We start from the raw sequence: 10,017 nt of genomic DNA, 5'->3' as shown, positions 1-10,017 counted from the left end.
TGCTGGGACTTGAGGAGCAGCCCAAAGTACGTTTACTTTTTCTTGTGGCGATAAAAAGCCATCAATTTGTTTCCTTCCAGTAATACATTCCCTCCATTAGGCTTAACTCTTTTAATTAAAAACAAGATTTAAAAGGGAGTAATTTGTCAGTTTGACTCTTTTTTTTTTCTCCAGAGAATTTGCTCACTCTGTCCTCCTGTATGAAATGTCCTTTATCCAAATCTTTGCTTAAGACATTATTTTATACCGGTAAATGTCCAGCACAAACTATGTGCTGCAAGATATCTTTCCTGATTGCCTCTCCCTGCTCTTTCTTCCAAATACGGCTTTTGTCCCTTATGACATTATATTGTAGCTATTTATGTTCTTGTTTTGTCCCTTTCTGAACCCTCTCCCCTGAAAGAGATCAGGTTTGGGACCATGTCTGATGCATCTTTCTGATTCCTACTCTGCTTTGTTGCTACTCAAGCTTAGACAGTTGTGGAAACATGGGGAAAGTTCCAAATTGCATCTCCACTTGGAGATAGGTTTTGATACCACTATGATTTATATCTTTGTATTCTGAATCCTTTTTTACATATGTGCATAGCTCCATGAAACAACAACAACAACAAAAATGTTCAAGAAGTCAAAAGACTAAATAAAACTCTCTCTGATGAAGCAATTTAAGGTAAAAAATCCCTTCCTTTTTCTTTAATACATCCTAAGAACAGAAGTAAAAGAAAAGCATTCATTTGCTTTTCTTACCCTGTGTGTGGGATCTGGAATAGGCAAAAATATAGATTACAAAGAATTCTACTCTTTAATCTGCAGAGGAAAGGCAATGGAAATGATGCATTATAAGCAGGTTTAATTTAGGAAAGCCCCATTGATCACTTGACCTGACTTCCCCCGCAGTACTCCCATATGTGTGGTGGGGTGATTAAAGATCAGGTGAAGTCATATGATGTTCATAGAGATGGCTAAGGGCTAAATGTGAACCAAGGTCACCAAACTTTTGTGTGCATGTCATCCCATCCAGCAATATTTACCAGGTTATTCTCACAGTACATTACATTCTTCTCTGTCATTTGTCTATGACAGGAACTGTTGTTTTGAATGGCAACAGTTATGGTAACTGGGCTGGGATAGACAGGTCAAGTTGTGTACCCAGTTGGCTAAGGTGCTATGTATTACCGTGATTAGAATGTGACCTGGAAAGAGAGTTGCATTTCTATTCTCAGGCTGACCTCAGAACTTGGAGGTAATCCAGTTGCTATAAAAGTAAAGGAAAGGGAATTATTTAGGAGCAATGGGTATGGACAAATCTGCACATTCATTTGAGTAAAGGGTAGAGCTTCAAGAGTGCAAGTCACACTTTTGCCAAAGGACTGGGCATGTCCAATGGAACAAAATGTATCAAGATCCTAAAGAGAAGCCCATTCAACTTTTCCACCTCTAGGAGCATATTCCAAGGAAGCAATTAAAAATATACATAACAGGAACTTCAGAAACCATGATGGAAAGATGAACAGATTTGACTACAGAATATTTAAAGTTAAAAAAATGAACAGCATACTTGCAGAAAATATTTTCAAAGTATATAACAGACAAATGATTTTTTAAGAAATGGCTATTTCAACACAGAACAAAATAGACATGATCTGTTCCCTCATGGAGATTTTAGACTTGTGGGGGAAACAGGCATTACAAAAGCAAATGGACAATGAGGGTTATGAAGAAAATTCATATGAAGAATATAATTGGCTGTAACTACCTTATATTTGTGGGCAAGGAAGGTCTCTCTGAGAAAGTAACAATTATAAGAGATGGAGCAGCCTTCCATTGGGGCATGAGAAGGGAATACTGGTGAAAGCATGTTGGTGAAGAGATTGAGGAAAGCAAGGCCAAAATCAGTATTTGGTCTCTGATGTTTCTTATAACTGGTGCTTTTAGAGGATGCTAGGTATCAGGAGTTGGACTGGATGCATTGGGGGGCGCAAAACCATTTTCTCTCAAGTATCTCAGACTAATAATAGTGGGTGATAGAAAACTATGGTCAATTTTTTTTTTAATTTATGGGACTTTTATTTAATCCCCAGAGCAAAAAAATTACAATCAATGCACTAGAAAACAGTTCATAAAAGAGATTTGATCAGTGTGTCAAGTTGGTGGGGATGCTAACAGTCCTCAGGCGTGTTTGGAGGAGGAGCTGTGTTGGAGGTCAGGGAATGCTTTCTCTGAGGGCTGGCTTTTGAGACAACCTTAGAAGGATGAGGAAGTTTTTGGCAAATTACTGGTAGACAGTGTGGAAGGATGTCTAAGCCAGAGAAAAAGCACAGATGTACAAGCTAGGGATATAGTAGAGAAATAATGACTAGTTTACCAAAGTGGGGAGGAAATGCAAGATTGGGTTATATCATGAAAGCCTTAAATGCTGGTATGAGGACTTTGCTATTCCTGGAGTAGGCAACATGGAACTGTTGAAGTCTTTTAGGCAACAAGCAATGTGCTCCCTGCACAAATTTGTTAGCAGCTAAACAATTCAATGCAACTAAACTTCACTGACCACCTATTATGTACCAGGCACTATGATAGGTGCTGGGGACATAAAAATGAAAATGGCATAGTTCCTTTCTTCAAGGATTAGAGAAAGACATGTAAATACAGTAAGTCCCCTACATATGAACGAGTACCGTTCTAAGAGCACGTTCCTAAGTCCAATTTGTTGGTAAGTCCAAAAAAGTTAGCCTAGGTACCCAACTAACACAATCGTCTATATAGTACTATACTGTAATAGGTTTATAATACTTTTCACACAAATAACATAAACAAACAAACACAAAAAATAAAACAGTTTCAATCTTACAGTACCTTGAAAAGTACAGTAGTACAGTACAGCAGCTGGCACACAGGGGCTGCCATTGAGTGAACAGGCAAGAAGAGTTACTGACTGGAGGAGGGAGAGGACGTGGGAGATGGTAGAGTTGAAGGATCGTCAGCAATAGGAGACGGAGGGCAAGCTGCAATTTCACTCATGCCTGGCGTGATTGGACATGCGAATGCACATTTGCATCTTTGAAAGTTTGCAACTTGAAGATTCATATGTAGGGGACTTACTGAATCTAAAGAAAAAATAGCCTGATGCATATAAAGTATGTGTTGGAGTTGGGGGAAGAGCAAGCAGTCAGCAAAGACTTTCCTAGAAGAGGTGACACATCTGAGTTATAAAGGTAAAATAGAAGTTCACAGGTAAAGAGGAAAGATATTGGGGCAATGGAGAAAGGAAATGAAAAGGGCCATTTTGTTGATAAAATCTCTAGGCTCTGTCAAATCTGACAAGGAAGAATGAAAGAAACGTTCTCTGATGTTCTAAGCCTGTGCTACTGGGAGGGGATGATTTCAACAATAGAAGCAAGAAGTCAGAAGGGTCAGGAGGAAAGGATAGGTTGACTGAGGAGAGGGGAACACAAATGATGAATTTGGGAACACTTTGAGTTAACGAGAAACCACTGGGGAAACAGCCGCGGCTGTAATTACTGGCGAAGGGAAGATGAGAACTCAAAGGCTATTAAGCCACTGCAGAGAAGTGAAGGTAGGTGAGTAAGAGCCTCTCCCCACTTTCTTTACACAAGGCTCCCCTCTACTATTAGCCTACAGCCATGTCTCACTTTTTTCTGTGCACAATATTTCCTTCTGGAGCAGTCCTTGGTTTCATTCTTGGCCTCCCTACACTTATCAAGGTCAAAATCCCTCCCTTCACTAAAGCAACACCGAAGCAAAAGCATTCTTCTTCTTTTTTTTTTTTTCATCTGTAGCTCCAATGTTATCAGAAAAAAAGCAAGTGAATCCTGAAGCTAACACATCTTGACTTTACATGGGAAAACAAGAAGAATTTTGCCTCAGTTCCAAATACAGGCTTAGAGTTCATTTCCCCCCAGAAATTTCTCAGTTGTGTTTAATGTTTGCATTTACAAAAAAATAAGAGAAGGTGAGCAAAGGAAATAAAAATTTAACTAAAGAAAAAAACAAACATGTGGAAACATTCTGAGACTAATGAATGAGTAGGAAAATAAAAAGTAATAAGATAATGAGACATCATTGTTCTACCATCAGGCTGGCAAATAACAGAAAATGCTGATAACATCTGATGTTGGCAAGTCCTGGGGAAATGAATGCTCTCCTGTGCTATTTGTGGAAGTGTAAAATTGGCAATATTTTTTGGAAGGCAATTGGCAGAATCTATAAAAATTTTAAGGCGAGTTACCTCTGTTTCAGCCATTCCACTTCTAGAAACTTATCCTACAGTTTTACTAACAGAAAGCATAAAGATTAATGTATGAGATTGTTCATTGCAGTTTACCTGTAAGAACAAAAATTTGAAAACAAATCAACTTGTCTACTCATGGGGGAATGGATAAATAAATAACACCCATGAACTAAAATACTTGCTGTTAGTTGCAAGGCGTGCAGTTAGCTGACAGCATTCAGCTGCAGCACCTCTGGGATCCACATAGTATAGGAATCAATGCCACACTTTTCCCCTGTAAGCCCCTGTGATGGATAAGCACCTAGGGCTGGCCATTTCTCCTCAATGTGGGACTTTGCTAATGGGAATCCTTTGCTCTGAGGACCTCTCAGGGTTGGCCGAGGTTTTGTCAGACTTGCATCATGGTCTGAGTCTGTCCCTGCTCAGTTCTGCTTCCCATGTCCCCTTTTCTTTCACAAGTGTCATATATGCACCACAATCTAAAAACTTTCCCTACCCAGTACTGCTTCCCCCCCCCCCCCTTAGCCTTTCACAGGCTACCCATCATCCAGCCCAGCTGGGGGTGCTGGAGCAAACATTTCCCATTAGAAGAGTCCTAGAGATAGAATAGTTTCTCTGGTCCTTGAGTGTATAACTGGGATTTACATACTTGGCAGTTGGCATCTGGAATAATTCCACAGTAAGTCCTTGGCCTATGGGGTTAGAACTGTCAAAGTTGGGGAAAGCCAAGTATAAGCTTCTGAAACAAATACGAAACAACATGGTATCCTGGTGGGAGTGACAGAGATTACTTCCATTCTTATAAGTATCTTAAGGGTGGTGGTTCCATCATATCTCCACTGAATTCATCTGTGGAAACTGGATGGTTCTTTGAGAATGGTTATGGACTACTATAAACCAATGGAGTAGCATCCCTGATGGAAACTGCTGTGCTGGATGTGGTACTTTTTCTAGAGCAGATTAATATGGTCCCAGGTACACGTTATATAGTCACAGATTTGGTGAGTGTATGTTTTTGTTTCTACAAAAACAAACAGACAAAAAAAACCCAAACCTCTTGCACTCTTGTCCCAGAGGACCTATACTGACATTGTCTATATATTGGAAAATTGTCCTCTATATTTTGCTAATTGTAAAAAGCATGTCTCAGACTAATACATATACAGTATAGTCCAATTTTTATTTAAGAAAGAAAGAAAAAATAATAAAAACTGAATATTTGAATATGGCTTCTTATATGCATGTAAAGGGTCTGGGAAGGAATAACACCAAACAGTCATGGTATTGGGGGTGTGTGGAAGGAGAAACTCTCACTTCTTCCTTTATACTCCATATTATGTTCTCCACGATGCATGGCTTTGTGCTTTATACACTAAAGTGATAGTTCTTGGCCAGATGAACAGTGTATAAAATAATACGACTCTGGGAAAGATTGTTCCCTGTCACTTGTTAGCCCTTACATTTTTCTTCTCCTACGGGATTTGGGGATGAAGCAAAAGTGGATTGAAGCAGCTAGGAACTAGACCACTGCTATTTCTAACTATGCTACTGCCAATTCCAGTGGTCCTGTGTGACTGTGTTTTGCCTGAGTGCAACAAATTGGGGGGGTAAGGTGGAGAGGGCATTTATAGAAATAAATGCTGTGCAATGGGTGGTGATGCTCAGCCCTGAGTATATTGGTCTACTACTACTGAACTGAAAGGTAGAACTGGGGCTCTGGAAAGCAGTATAATCCTAGGCAACTTCAAAAGTCACGTGGATGAATTATCTAACTCTCTGTCCTCATAGTTCCTTGAATTCTTTAATCCCGGTGACCTTGACACCTACTCTATTTCTGTTACTTATTCCCGTGGCCACTTCACATATCTGATTTTTGGTTAGGACTACCTTGCCTCTGAAAACATGAATGCCCCTGATCCCAACCCACTGTCTCCTCTTTTTCCATTTGGCTTATTCCCTTGCTCTCTCTAATCCTGTCATGGCATTCATGAAGATCTTCAGGTTTTCACCTTCCCTTTTGCTACCAGTATGTCATTCATCTTCTGTTTTCCATTTCTTCCCTATCCACCCTAGATGCCCTGCATCATTACTTGATTCATTCTCACCTTTATCCCTTTCTTGTTCTTCTGCTGCTTCTGTCTTACTATCTCTTAACTGAAGAAAAGGCATCTTTATTTTATCTGTGAGATTTTCCCCCCTGTCTACCACACCATAGCACTGTAGAAGTTAGTAAGCCCCCAGGCCTTCCCTAAGTCTTGTGTTCCAGGTTATATCCTACTCCCTGAGGCTGTCATAACACATCTCAGTGCAGGAGTGAACCATGACCATCTGGTTCCACATGGTTAGGCTAAATGACTCCCTGGACTCTGTGTTGTACTGTTGGACCTCAGAGTCTACCTGCACCAGTTCTGCCATGCCTCAAGTCGTGATTTAACTCAGGTACCACCTGACATCTCTTCCCCTCAGTTCATCCATCTTTGCCTAGTTTCTTCTCCAGATTGTTTTTTTTTGTACCTCCCCGTATGACCTAGTCTGTCACGCTCTTTGCCCTTCTTCCAAATACTTCCATTTTGCCTTCTAGAACTCAGCATTTGTCTACAAACTTCCTATGTCACCAATTTCTTCTCTAAATATTTTTATTTTCTTGCCACAACCTGAGGACATCATGTCTCATGCAACCTCTTAAGTGTAGGTGGCTTTTTTCCTTAACTCAAAGTATATTGAAGGTGAGATGAGTGTCCTCCTCTTTCCACACCTTGTTTGTTACCTCTCTGCATTCAAAACATTACTCCTCTACTCTCCTTTAAAATCACAGGACCTTTGAAGACAAGGCATCGGATAATACCACCTACTACTTTTTTATCACTGCCTTTTATGGAGTACATGGCTACTTCCTTGCCAGTGTGATTCCTGTTATCATTCTTGTTGATTTCAACACTACTGTGAGTGATCCGTTTATCCTTTTACCCCTGAATTCATCAGTCTCTTCGCCTTATCAGTATCTATCTATATCCCACCTCAGCTACCCATTCCCATGAATACACCCTAGAACTTATCCTCACAAGTCATATTACCACATGTAAAATATCAAAAACTCCCTGTATACCACTTCCCATACTCCTAGAGTATTTGACTCAGCCATCTTCTCATGTACATTCCCTCAAACTCACTGAGACTCCAGTTTTGCCTTCCTTCCTTCCTCTTACGTCATCTCTCCTCCTCTTATCCAGTATGTACTCCATGGTCCAACACCATAATTATACACTTGGGAAAACTCTTCTCTCTCTCTCTCTCTCTCTCTCTCTCAGTAGGTGAACCAACCCTAGTTAAGCCATTTTAAATATATAGAGTGGGTACAAATTTCAGTCCACAAATGCCAAATGTGCAAGTGTTGAAATTTTCTTTTCTGTAAGTCAGCTTAATGTCAATTACAAGGCTGTTTGGGTTTTTTGTTTTTGTTTTTTAATTTTTATTGGAGTATGGTTGCTTTACAATGTTATGTTAGCCTCAACTGCACAACAAAATGAATCAGCCATACACCTACAGATATCCCCTCCCTTTTGGACTTCCCTCCCATTTAGGTTACCACAGTGCATTAGGAGAGTTCCCTGTGCTATACAGTGTGTTCCCATCAGTTGTGTATTTTATACATAGTATCAACAAGTCTGTTTGGTTAATGGGAGATTTTACCATTCTTTCCCCCAGGGCTGCATCTATGTTCTCAGGAGCTTATATAGGCCGAGGTCTCAGGGCAGGCGGAGATCTAGTGCCTGGTGTCATCTAACTATGCTAGCTTCCAGTGAGATGTTTCTCATTATATCTGGTTCTAGATTGTTGGTTCATGTAAACTGCTACAATATCATCCCTCATTCCCATCTAAAAGACCTATTTGGGTCTGTTTCTCTCTCTCTCTCTTTCTCTCTCTCTCTCTCTGGCCTGTCTTTGCTCTTGGCTACATGGGCAACATTTTATCCTGCTGTTCCTGAAACATGCTGGACCCTATTCTCATACCCCATCTACCTCAGTGCCCCTCTGCTGTGACTGTACAATTTGGGGCTACAGGAAACTCTAGAAGGCTGATTCTTGCCTGGCTGCCTAATATTCCATGCAGCCATTTCTACTCCTGCTATGTTCCTAGGGTCTTGGTGCAGAAAATGAGTTTCAAAGGCCCAGGCCTTGAAGGGACCTAGAGCATAGTGAATATGCAATAAATCACATCAAGTTTCCCACTATTACCTCTCAAACTAGAAGAGATTCTCTGGTTTGGGGAGTACCAAGGAAAATAAAAGTTGAAGGAAACTTGACAACAGCTCAAGTGAACCTTAAGAAGGAGTTAGTAGATGGATCATAGAAACCACACATAGGTTTTTAGGAAAAAAGAAAACATATATCTCAGTTTCTCGGATCTCCCAATGGCTTCTTCTGTGAGTCATGGTTGAGCTGTCCAAATGAGGGAGGGGGTCATGGGATAATAAGAAATGTAGGTAGAAAATGTAGATGGTTAATATTTTGAATATTATAGGCACAAACATATACATAAACATATGTATAAAGAAAATAGCCCAGAAGGTCCATAATGGTTATTTTTGGGTGGTAAAATTATCAGTATTTATGTTTGCTTTTTTTGTGCTTTTCCAAATGTTAAACAATGAAACGTGTTACTTCTTAATTATAAATGTTATTTCAAAAGTTGAAATAAAAACATATGTAGCAAAAGAACAGGCAGAAGAATTTGGCAGAGATCTGTTAAAATAGGCTTTTGACGAAATTGGAAGGCAGGATCAGGACAGGGAATTGGGTTAATCGCTCTCCTGCCTTCTACTAACCCCTTGGGCATACCAAGAGCCTTGGAGACTCCACACCTGAGAAGCCCGAATTCAGCTCTTTCTCTCCCTTATCCTTCCTGCCCTTTGTCGCCTGCAGACTGATATTGAGCTACTGTCAGCTGAAACTTTGCTTCTGGTTCTGTGACTTCTTCCTTTTCTCTGATTGCTGATCATTGCCTAAATTTCCTGAGATTATCACCAAACAGGATATTTCTTTTCCCCTCCCCCTCCCCCTAACAGAGTCCAAATAGAAAGAAATCTCTTACTTGGAAAACTCCAAGTTTTGCCAAGGTCCAGCCTCGGTTTGTGTAGCACTGACGGCTGCCTTAGACAACCTTTTAGTGGTGTTCCAGATAATAAAAGGACACAATCAGGCATCAGGTCATCTGGAAGACAAATTTTAGAGGTCACTTCCTTTTGTCATTTCTTTGCTTATCCCAGTGTAGAGGATGGTCAACACTGTATAAACACCCCACTGGATATCCACTTAAAAATGGGAAAATTTTGTCATTTACACAATAATTCCTTACTACCTGATTAATTCAATCAATTCATGTGTACTGGCCTATTAGTATACGCAATGCATTAGTATAGCATTGCAATGCTATGTGCTTAGCAGTAAAAAGACATACCCAGATGTTATACTAAAATTTCCTGTTTGTTTGAAAATACCAATTTAAGCAAGTACATATTGTGCAAGTAGTTAGTCCCTCCCTCTCCAACTGTAGCTGACACCACCAATTATAGATCATAACATTCTTTCCTATTTGGTCTGGTTTGGCCTCAGGATTCTTTCCAACACAGCACTCCAGAGATGAGAGAAGCAGTGAATCAGGTTTGAGAGATACAACCCCTTGTTATTCCTGGGCTAGGGATCCAAGCGGCCTCCACGTTTCAGCCTCCCTGCCTCTACCCTTCCCTTACCATTTGGAAGAACTGTCC

This window comes from Eubalaena glacialis, chromosome 8 (assembly GCF_028564815.1).
Source record: "Eubalaena glacialis isolate mEubGla1 chromosome 8, mEubGla1.1.hap2.+ XY, whole genome shotgun sequence".
In the NCBI taxonomy this organism is placed as follows: Eukaryota; Metazoa; Chordata; class Mammalia; order Artiodactyla; family Balaenidae; genus Eubalaena; species Eubalaena glacialis.
Note: the sequence above shows the minus strand (reverse complement) of the source record.